Here is a 12,717-nt window from a genome sequence, read left to right as displayed (position 1 = left end):
TCTTCGAAAATGCAAGTTCTCAAAATTTGGAACGAAATTTCGAACAAACTTCCACACTAGAATCTTGATTTTTGTTGGACATTGTAAACTTCAAATTTTTTTTGTACTACTTTTGGTTCAACATATCACCATTTGGAGACTAATAAGGGCTATGTAACACTCTTGCCTGAATAAATCCCAAATTTTTCATGAAACCAAATCAACTTATCAGGTTGATCATTTTGAGGAATAAGAATACTTACAATTCGTCTGTAACACCTCTATATCCGGTCTCATCGTACAGACCTTGTATAAGACTATTACATTTGGTGTCAAAATAGTTTTAGTTAGACACTATTTGATTTAAACATTTATACATAGCATTTAAACTTATTTAACAAAAAAAAACATATTAATAAATATACGTGTGGGGTCATTATTGGATGTTAGATTATGTTTGGAAATGATTTTAACACTGTTTCTACTTAAAAGAGGGAAAAAAATATCGATACCAAAACAAAAGGTATCGATACCTTGGGTAAAATTTGGCAAAAATTAATTTAAAAGTTCACTAAAACCTCCTGCAATATATTGGATTCAACTCAACACTTAAGATCAATTTAACATGCGTTTAAAATACTTAAAAACAACTCCAAATCGATCACAATTATCGCATTAAAAAACTAATTTACAAACATACTTATAGTTTCAATAATTCATTTCATATAGAATCAAAATACTTCAAGTAAAACCAAAATAGATAAAGTTTTCAAGAGTTTGTATTTTAGTCCCTAACACATGGAAACAAATTTGATCTACTTATGTACATGCCGTTTTAATTCAAAATATGATACCTACTTTTGAAGCCCTTGAGGATGTGATGAGATGAGAGATCTCCTAGCCCAACTCTATCTCTTCGAGTCTACCTGTACCTACACGTTAAGCCAGTGAAGGCTTAGTAAGCACTACAAGAATAAATAGGTAAATGAATAATAACATAATATTTTAAACTTATTCATTAAATATATATTTACACACATACAAGTTTCTTCAACTATACCTTACTTTAATCAAATTTAACTTAGATTTTTTAAGTTATCAAACTTACTTCAACACATTGATGATTCACTTTTATTCACAACTCATATTCTTAGTCTAGAGTAGACTTTATAGAACACATTGGATATACGGAACAAATATAGAGATGCATTATTATGCACTATTAAACAAAGAGCACTAAAGTGCTATACAGAGAACACGAATGTGCTAAACAGAGAGCACTAATGTGCTAATAATCGGAGAGCGCGCTAAGGTCCCTTAATGGCGTGCCACTAAATCTTAATAGTTCTAAATTCCATCTACTTGGGCATTAAAGCTGAATTTCATACATTTAAGTACTTTACATAAGTATTTTGGAAAAGCTTTCATATTTCTCCATCATCTACAATTTAGTCTCCATTTCACAAATCACAAATATCATACCTTTTTCATACATATTCTTTTACGACAACATCCTTACTTAGTGTTCAAACAAATATGCCATTTCATATTCTCCATCTATAATTTTCTTACAAATATCATAATTCCATAATTTAATCCCCTTTAATTATCTATTTAGAATTATATATACTTAACATTTCTATTCTAAGTAATTTCATATCACAATATAAACATTTAAATAAAAATAATTTAAAAATATTGTAGTACTTACAACAAAAAGGTTGAGATGATGTATTATGTATTTTCTTTTTTCTCACTCCTTAACCTTCTTTTTCCCTTTTTCTTCAATTAGGTCATCTCCTTTCTTTTCTTTCTCTTCAATTTCATATAAAACATATAACATTTATATGTTAAAAACCACAATCAAGTGACTTTCCTATACTATTTAATAAAAATAAACATGTATGTTATGATAATTTCATCATCTCTTATCCTAGCTCTTTGAACACCCAAAACTCTAACTCATGATTTTCTCTATTTTAACCCATCTATGGAAATTTTCTCATGAAATAAAGTTGCTCACTAGCCTTCTCTTTAGTTTTTACTAAAGAAATTTCAAAGAAAAAGAAAGGTTTGAAGTTTGAATGGTTCAACAATGGAGAAAGGACATGAAGGGAATTAAAAGAAAAGTTGGATAAAACTTGGGGGAAAGAAGTGACGGTTTGGCTTGTGAAAAGATGATATATTTTCATCTTTTCTCTCACTTTCTACACCATTCCACTAAAATATCTCGCCTTTTTAATTAAAATGGTCAAGTTACTAAGTCCTTAAGCCATCCATCTTTTTACTTTTACCCATCATCATTACACCTAATAATTACCATTTTGTCTTTCCTCATCTTTTATATTTCCTAGTATGACTCATACAACACTTTGGTTAAATTTTTTCTTGATCCTTCCTTCATTTCCTCTACTACTATATATCTCCTAACTTATTATTTTTCCTACTTTGGCCACAATAAATTCTTTATTCTATCAATTTAGTCAATGTATCTATGTAAAATTTTCCTACCTAATGAGTATTTTTAATTTCTTATTGGATCTAAATACTTCCTAATTTAATACACAAAATTCTAATTTATTATATTTAAAAAAAATTACACTAGTTCTTGACCCTATCCATCACTGTACATAACCCCGAGTTAAACGCAGACATTACATCGTCGCATTTCATCATCACTAAATATCCCATGAATTAAGTCAATATTCCATGATTTGGTCTCAAGTAATCGCAGTTCACTAACCCGACTCAGCTCTGTCATTGGAGCTGTGATGACCCTTTTGTTTTGATCCCTTGGTAACCGTTAATCCTTCCAAATTGAAACAGATAACCCCGATCCAATCCTCCATCCGAAACCTGATTTTAACAAGGCTTTAGAACACCAAATATTGCGCCATATTAGAGATGGATTAGAACCTAGTGGAACTTCGAGAAAATTGAAATCCCAGTAATATTTTGCACGGATTAGTCTTGTCGATAAATAGATAGAATTTGCCATCAATCTCCATCCTTATTTTGCTAATAACACGATGTTGAATTTTGATAGATCCGTAAATCCCATCCCTCCATCATTCTTTGGCACACATAGATCTTTCCACGAGCACCAATGTAAACCAGCTTGCTAGCTTTTTTTCTGCCACCAGAACCTTGGAAAGCTATGTTAGTTTTCACCAAGTTATGTGATTTTGTTTACTTTAAAGTGTTTGTTTATAAGATTATCTTGGCATGATGATGATGGCTTGAAAATGGCTACGTGTGACATGTTTTAGTTCATACTTGAATTATGTTATCATGTATGGAAATGGAAATGTTAACATGTATAAGTCTTTTGTGTTTATGGTTTACGGATATATAAAATGGTTGATTTGGTATGTCGTGTGTGCAAGCTGTGTGGGTCAAATGGGTAGGTTACATAGCCGTGTGTTAGACCGTGTGTGAGAAGTGAGGTGCAGGGGCCACTCAAGCGAGACACACGGGCGTGTGTTCAAGCCGTGTAACTCCCTGAGTTTAGATTTGGAGTCACATGGGCAGGGGACACGGACGTGTGTCGAGCCATGTGAGGTACACGGACTAGCACATGGGCGTGTGCCTAGGCCGTGTGAGTCATTGATTTGATAATTAGGGCACACGGGTGACCACACAGCCATGTGCTATAGCGTGTGGAGTGAGACTGGCCACCGTTGGGTGTGTGAGCCCAAATTGTCATCTTCAGTAATGCCGTAATTATTGTACGAGGCGAGCGTGGACTATTTGTAAGATATATATCACTGTATTGAGCTATACGATCTGCATTTGAAATATGTATTGATATTTTTTATCTTTTCTGCATCTATATGGGACGGGAGTTATGATTTAAAGGAAGTATTCTGTAATGAATTGGTGGTCAAACTACCTACGATATTATCTGACCAGGCATTAAGACTGTAAACACTGCAACGTGTCATATCGACACTATGAGGTGTGCAAGGATGGATGAGTATTATATACCTATTGGTATGTAGGGTGTATTGAGATGGTGTGTAGCGGATAGAATAGGGGATCGGGTCTGTATCTATGTTCGTATGACATATGTATTACTATCGTATTTGGAATATTCGTGCATTTGTAACTGATTCAGGACTGTTTAATGTCTGAAACTGTTTAAGGTTGTTAATCTGACTGATAAGACCGAATTGTTATCTGAACCCTCCATAACATCTAAGCTCTTATTCATAGGCTAATCTATTATGTTAAATTCCACTCTACAACACACTAATTGATTGATTAAATTACAGGGAACTCACAGGATTAAACGACCGGTGGACGTGGGACTCTGTTATCTATCGGACTTATTAAATACGTATTTGTGTGTGTGAACCTATGTCTTGAAGTTGTATTTAAGTTTTGAAGATTTAAGTATGTTTTCAAATAACAAATAATTTTATGGTTTAATTATGGATTGTAAAACTTGCCTTAAGTATGTCTATTTTCTGGTAATTTAATGTGACGTCCTAGATTTGGTCTTTTTGTTTGGGCTGAGTTTAGGGTGTTACATAAAATTTTTTAGGTGATCCTCAGACTTAGGGTTTGGCCATGCTCAATAGATCAGTTCGGTTTGCTGTTTTAATTCGTTCAGAAACTTTTACTTTGGAGTTTATGGACTATCGGACTGTTTTATTTTTTCAGACATTTACTTTGGTTTCGTGATTTGAAAAATGTTTTAATTAGTTTGTTATTTAAAATTTGGCACGGTTTCTGATATTATGAATCAAATGAACAATTTTCAAAGTTAAACGAATTTAAGAATTTATTTCGCTGCAAAGTTTTTATTTGAAAACGTGTTTTACAAAACAAGCAACTAAAGCGTGATGGTTTTATAAAGTTAAGTTTATAAGTAAATATTTTAAAAATCTCTCACGCAATTTTATGATAGACATTCTTACCAAAGATATATAATTTCAACTATAAGATTTTCAAAATAAGTTTAGTTAGAAAAGTAATTGTCAAAAGTTTCAATTTATTAATATAACCTTCCAGATTTGGCTATAGCGTCTAAGCCGAGTTTGGGGTGTTACATCAATGATGCTAACATAATTTCATTGCAATACACATCGATATTAAGCAGAAAGGCATACTAATGTAACATTATAACACATCAACAAATCAAATCATTTACAAATATAAATATAAACTTTACCTTAAATCATTTGTATTTCAAATCCATTTTAAGTTGCAAAAGTCAATAATATTACCTAAATCATATTTCACTTCTATAGATACAATTGAACTCTTACTAGGTTAACCTTAAAGCTAATTTACCTTCAGGGTATTCAACTAGGTCAACGAGCCTTCATATTCATTTTTATATATTGTATTCCAGTGTAGTTAAATAGTTCATATCGCTAGTCATAATATCAATAAATCATCTAATTTTGTCAAGTCACATTCTATTTCAAACCACATAATTCACTTTCAGGGTGTTTTAACTAGTATTATCTGCTATTTTTTCCAGATTTATCGTAATTCATTTTCTTTGTACATATATTAAAGTATTGATGCACCCTTAGGGTATTTGTATCTTGTTTTATAAATATATCGAATAATCATGTTTCGTTATCTTTGTTCTAGTTGCATTTTAGATTTGAGGAAATATACATGAACCAATCTGGCAACACACCAATATATGCACCAAAGTGCTAATTGGGCATAAATGCATTGACTCTACCAACCACACCAAAAAACACTTGTACCCACAGGGTATTTGAGCTGGAGATACTTTCTTGGCTCCCAATGTACTAGAAAACTATTACAATAAAATATGTACATAGCGTTGAATCTCCCACCTATCAAAAAATTACAAAATAATCATTGAATCTGTAACGCCCCAAATCTCAAAATCCCTGATAAAATTATTTGTGTATGTTTGTGACGTGAAAGTATGTCTGGCTTAGTGGTTATGTGCTCTGGAAATGTCTGAGAAGTCATGGATTCAAGCCTTGGCTTCTACAAAAATTTTACTTTTAAGGATTAAACCCCTATATTAGGTCAGTAGGGTTATAAGTAAAAGTTGTTAAAAACATGACAGAATGGGCCTGCTGGTCTAGTGGATAGTGGTGTGTGGAGTGTGCTAGTGGTTTAAGGTTCGAATCCCTACTTGTACAAATGGAGAATATTTTTACTAGTGGTCATAGGAGGAAGTTGTGTTTGACTGAAACACCAAGAGTTTGAACATATTTGAATGGGGTTGTTGTTAGCCGAATTTGAGGAGATGGGTGGGAGGAAATTGAGGAAGAATCGGGGAATTTGAATGGTTTGAAAGTATTTGTGCCGAATTTGAACTAATGGCACACAAAGTTTCGATTTTGGTAGGGATGTGTTCAGGGGTAGGTGTTAGGTTGTTGACCGAATAGAGGAGTTCTTTTCGTCAAAATTTTGGTCATAGTCTAGCTAGGTGTTGAATCCTCTCCTTGTTTTTCAGGTTTGCAAACAGCTTGTTTTGTGTTCTTTCTGATTTTTGGTCTCGGGTAGTCTCTCAAAGGTTCCTAAGAGTGCTGCCGATTTCCCCTTGTTCTTAGCCGAATACTAATTTCCTCTATCTTCTTCTTCTTTGCTAATTTTTTCTTCTCCTCTTTCTCAACTTGGCCGATTACCTGAGTAGCACTTCTCTTCCCTTTGATTCCTTTTTTTCTATTGTGTTGGTCGAACCCTTATATCCTTTTTTTCTCTTACTAAAATCGAATACCCCATTTTCAATTCGGACAACTTCTAGGCTTGGATCTTGGCCGATAATTGGTTGGTCTACTTCTCAAAAGTTTTAACTTCTTCTTCTCTTTATTTTCACTGTGACCGAGTGTAACCTTCTCACTTTTTCTCAATTTTGCCCTGATGGTTTTCATCTAACACCTATGTTCTGCCAAATGATGCTAGGAGTGCGGAATCAATAGTGGGGGCATAAGACGATTCCTTTCTTTCCTTACAAATGATCTTTCCACCCTTGGTAAGTGTTGGTTAAAGGTTGGTAAGTTGTGTATTGTACTGAGGATTTAGATTATTATTAATCAGTCACTTGTTCTTTGGTTTAAGGTTGACTTTGAAGCAAATCTATTGGTATTGGAAGAGGTTCTGCAGTTACTCGTTGGTACTTTGATCTCGGAAGTACATTGGCTACAATCTTATAATAGGGGTGTGTGTGTGTGTGTGTGCGCGCGCACGTGTGTGTGTGTAACACTATCATTAGATGGGAAATAGCAAAAGTTGAAAAGCCGAAAAGCCGAAAAGTGGGCTATCGACACCATACGAGCGTGTGGCCGCCCGTGGCAGGTCGTGTAACAAAACATGGTCATGTGGTTGATAAGATGGTCATGAGCGTTTTCATGGGTCGAAACGATATTGGGCGATTTTGGGCTGAACTGGGCCTACAAGGCTCAATGAGCTTGTGGGCCTCACACGGGAAAATCGTACAAAAGTGTGTTAAATATTGGGCCAGGCTATGTAAACCACACAACTAAGGCTATTTCTGGGTTATGTGGGCCATATGAGCGTGTGGGCCCACATGGGCCCACATATGGGCTTTGGGCCCTTATCATCGATTAACTGTTAAGGTTGTACAGGTCGCCCAAGATGATTGTGGACCTACTGTTAGGCCGGTAAGTGTACCTGGACCCTTATTTTTGTAAATGACTGATATACACCTATATGATGTATGATTGTTTGAGCATGCCATTTTTACTATATATACATTTATATTATGTTGCATTGCATGGGGTGGGATATATGATTTTGGAGGAAATGTACTGAAAAGCTATAAGCCTATTACTGGCAGCTCTGCTGCAAATACTGTTTTAGTGCCGCAACCGATACTACTTGGAGTGTAGGGATGGGTGGGTCAGTTTTATCCCCCCAGGGTGTATAGGGTTAGTACGGAGATGGTGTGTAGAGGCTGGATTGGGTAGGATTTTCTGATTGCATATTGTACTGATACTGTAGTGGGCATAGGCCTCACTGATATTGTTACTGAAATGGGCTCAGGCCCAGACTGATACTGTTACTAAAATAGGCTCAGGCCCAAACTGCTACTGTTACTGAAATGGGCTAAGGCCCTAACTGAAACTGAAAGGGCTTAGGCCCAAATTGTGTTTACCCTAATTGATTGCTATTATGGGATTTCACACACTGAGTTTTCCTAAACTCACTCATATGTTAACTTGTGGAAATCCCCAGGCTTAGACGGATCGATGTGACGGAGGACTCAGTGGTGGCCACTCGATTTAGTTAACTTTTAATATTATAATTAAGGTTTATTTTGGGTTTTACATTATGTAATAAGTCCTCTCAGGTTTATTTTTTATTTTGGTATTTTACTTAAATTTATTTGTGATTTACAACTGCTAGTAGTAGGAAAAACGCGAGTTTACAAAAAGTCAAACGTTTTCAAAACCACCACAAATACGTAACTCGTTTTCAAAGCGTAACGCGAATAACAAATCGTTTACAAAATTAACAGCGTTTTATTTAAAAGTAACCTTTAAAAGTACAAGTCTCACATTATGAATTAGCAATAAAACTTTAAATCGACTTTTCAATCTATACAAAGAGGTTAGTTAAAGAAGGGGTTTTGAAACGACGAGTCTTAGATTTCGAAAAATACTTCAATGTGACATTGCCAGATCCGGTCATGACATCTGGGTCGAGTTTGGGGTGTTACAGAACCATTTGAAATTTTCATTTAAGTAATTGGCTGTTAAAATAGTCGTTATATGCCTTCTTTGTTCGCACATCTGCACCAATTGAAAGCTCTCATTTCTCTCATCTTCTACAATTTAGCTTTTTTTTTCCTTCATGAAACAATTTTGAACATTACGAATTTGCGAATCAAAATCCAAATAATTTTATTCTCCGATCTCTGGCACTGGCCATTAGATCAACTTGGTTCTAAGTTATGTTCTTCTACTCACCGATAGGTACTATTCCACTATACTGTTCGTCAAATTATTGCTTGGAGCTCGCCAGTCAAACTTTAAAAAAGGACATAACAACCGAGTGACTTAAATGAAAGCTTTCGACTTGTTCAGTGACTCTTTTGTAATTTTCTAAAGTTGAATGATTAAAATATAAACTTATTAATAGTTTCATGAACTTAGATATATATATATATTTGGATTCAACAAGTTAGACGAGGTTGAAGATGAAACCCATAGGTCAAAGAATATTAACCCACTTAAATATAGTATATGAAGGGCCTTATTGAGCCGATCCTTACTTGAAACATGATTTTTCCATAGTTGAGTTCTATTCTACTTTCTCCCAAACCTTAAAATAATAATAATATTTACCTCAAACTATCAATAACTTAGGGAAACAAACTACTACTTCAATGGAAAATAAAATTACTTAGTAATTTATTGATTAATAAGTTGCAAAAGCTTCATCATTCTTAAAATAGTAATCGCTCTCTAATCCTTCATGCAATTAAAAATATTTGAGTGATACATTCATTTTTGTATTGTTTAACTAGGTTTTTATTAGTCAGTTCAGATCATAAAATGATCTGCAAATTTTACATATCTCTTACTCAAGTCCATTCGTACCAGTCCTGGGCCATCCCAAATTGACTTCAACCAATTTTGAGGTTGTGGGTAAATATTAAGAGGAAAAAGATAAAAAGAATAATTAGACATGAAGGTATGTGTCGAAACCATTTTTTTTGAGAAAAACGGGAATTAACTTTTTAAAACAAAAATGTGGAGTCGCCACCAATCTCTCGGTTTAGGTGTGATTGGGTCGCCTACTAAAATGTTTTGTTCCATTAAAGACAATTTTGGTTCACATAAAATCAAAAACAAATGGATTCGGGAGTCGGTTACAAATGAGGAAGGGTGAGCACCCTCATTACGCCCAAAAATTGGTACCAAATTGATTCGATGCTATCCTTATATCAAAGATTTTAAGAAAAAAGATCTTTCAAAGCATGAGTCTTTAAAATGTGTGAATAGTTCAAGTTAACTGTCAAAATTCTCTCGTTTCAAAGATATGCAGCATCATACCCAGCACGATTAGATACGATCCTTTATACCTTCAAAAATACGATTGATTTTTTACTTTCAAAAACTCATACACTAAAATTATAAAAGGATTTCCAAATATTTAGTTCACCAAAAAAATCATACCCAGCACGGTAGGGCACGATTTTCTGAATTCCTAAATATTGGATATTGCCTTATTTCAGAATTTTTGAATAATAAAGAAAATTGGAAATTCGCTCAAAACACGTTTATTTGTTTTAAAATAAATAGAATACTTAATGCATTGTATCGAAACATTTGCATAGAAAAGGATTAATGAACATGAAGTAATATGGTACAATAAACCACAATTAATAAATCCAACAACTATGTACAACTATTCTAAGTAAAATGTAACCAAATTCTTAATCATGGATGGAGATATACATCAACAATAAATATGGCACAATATTATAAAACAATTCACAAAACATTTACAAAATAAAATGGAAATTTGAAGAGGTATAAGACATTTTCAAAGTAATGATGAATTAATAAACGCATAATATATATAATATATAAGTTGGCAAATTTGCATAAAAACTAAGAGTATATATTTATTGAAATAAATATTATAGAATAAAAATTTGAATCAAATTACATGCAAAATATTTTAAACATAAATTCATTTAAAAATTAACAATGTACATGATAACCTAAGTAATATATAAACTATAAAAATACATGATAGGATATATTACACACAATAGATTCACAAAACTTGCATATATATTAGGAATAATTATTTGTAAAAATTAGCAAGAGATTAATAATATATATAAAATTAAATTAATGTTATCATAGGTTGTATATGTAATAGATTTTAAAAAAAATAATGATGTATACAAATAAATTTAAAAGAAATTATATGTATAAAATAACATGGATTTAATGATGTATATAAATCAAACATATGTACCAATATACATGTATATATATAATAACAATTTAAATAATACATAAAATATGTAGGATTTTTCCTTTAAATAATAAAGATATATAATAAAATATGTGAATAGATCTAAAAGAAATTATATATATAAAATAACATAATATTAATAATATACACGGAATAAAATCAACTTCATCATAAATTATATATATAATGCAAAATGTTAAAATGATATGATATAAAAAGGAATTTTTTTTAAAAAAAATTGAAAAGGAAAAAAAAACAAAGTAAACTTATCAAGGCAATTCAAAATGTACATAGAAAATTTTAAAAGATGAATGTTAAAGTGAATTTTTAAAAAATAATAATAATGAAATATACAAGTTGAAATAAAACTTAATTGAGATAAAATCAAATTAGAAGGGATAATTAATAAATAAAATAGATCATTAAAACACAAGAATAAGGGTCAAAATGCAATGCGTGTGAATGTACAAGGATTGAAAATGTAAATAATCCAAATATCAAAATGCCATGCTTAAACGTGGATCCAATTGAATTGGCGCACATATTCTGGGGGCAAAATTAAAAACAACAAAGAAATCTAAAGCAGGCCTGATCGCGTGCTAATGCGAAAGGAAGGGACCAATCGCGCAAATTGACCATTTAAAGGGAAAAGGTGCGGATCCGAGTCTTCAAGCAGGTTGACGCGCGGATCCTTAAAGCTTGAAACAGTGCCATTTTTTACTCTGTACAAAACCAAGCCTAAAAACCCTAAAATCAAGCATTTAGCCACTTGAAAGCAAATAATAATAATAAAAAAAACCTAAATCTTATTCCCTTATTTATTCGGCCGAACCTAAGGCATCCTTCAACTGCCGTTTTGCCTCCGTTTTCGGCAGACGATCGTCGCGCGAAGGCCTAATCGACCCTGTTCGACCATGAATCTGAAAGTTTTTTCATTCCTAGCTCTCACAATCCTTATTTAAGCTTTGATTTCTTCAAAGCAAACAAGGATTTGAGGGCTTTTATCAAGATAAGTATCCTCCCTCTCCTTTATTTTTGTTTTTATACTTATATAATAACAAAATCAAATAGATAAAAGCAAAATGAAAAGAAAAATGAGATTTTCAATTACCTCCTAAAAACTATTTTTTATTCAAACTTTTGGTATCGATTTTCGTATGCGTATCCTCAATCCCTTTTACAGTACAAATGATGGCTTTTTATAGCCGAATTTTACAGCATAAATAAATGAAAAATAAAAAACTCTATTTTCTTGCTGTCATTTGCTGTTATCTGCTACTTACTATTGTTGTTGTTAGTCCGTTGCAGGTACGAAGGACATGGTGCTGCTGACATGGCGAGGCCGTTCGTGGGGGTGTACGGAGGAACGGAGGAGCACGTGCGATGTGGCGAGGCTGCTCGTGAAGGCTGCGGTGCAAGGATGTGGCTAGGGTTAGAATTTGGGCCAATTTAGGTTAGGGTTTATTTGGGCCTTGTATTTGGACTTGTTTAATGGACTGTTAATTTGGACTTTATTTTGGTTTTTTATTTATTTATTTTGATTTTTTGTTTTTGGTTTTTTGTGTAAGCCCGGGCAAAATGGGCCTGTTACAGTATGCATTTGAAGACAAGGTGAGTATGCCGGTATGATATGTGATTTTATATTTTTAGACTATTATGTTTAAATATGCGTTCGATATAAGTATTAGACATAAATGTGTGATAAATCTGAAACATAGTATAGAGTTATACCTATTCAAAAGTCGGATTATATGTCCAAGCTCAAAATTTGGCTTAAAG

The 12,717-nt window shown here is 33.0% G+C and overlaps 1 long non-coding RNA gene across 1 annotated transcript; it reads left to right on the top strand.

Annotated features, from left to right (window-relative positions):
* Nucleotides 1-11,662: 11,662 nt before the first annotated feature.
* LOC107962924 (uncharacterized) lies at nt 11,663-12,581 on the top strand. The gene is made up of 2 exons (XR_005904596.1): nt 11,663-12,391; nt 12,507-12,581. It is a non-coding gene; the product is annotated as an uncharacterized lncRNA (long non-coding RNA).
* The last annotated feature ends 136 nt before the right edge of the window (nt 12,582-12,717 follow it).

This window comes from Gossypium hirsutum, chromosome A11, assembly GCF_007990345.1.
Source record: "Gossypium hirsutum isolate 1008001.06 chromosome A11, Gossypium_hirsutum_v2.1, whole genome shotgun sequence".
Lineage (NCBI taxonomy): Eukaryota > Viridiplantae > Streptophyta > Magnoliopsida > Malvales > Malvaceae > Gossypium > Gossypium hirsutum.
Note: the sequence above shows the minus strand (reverse complement) of the source record. Positions and strands in the feature narration are given on the sequence as shown.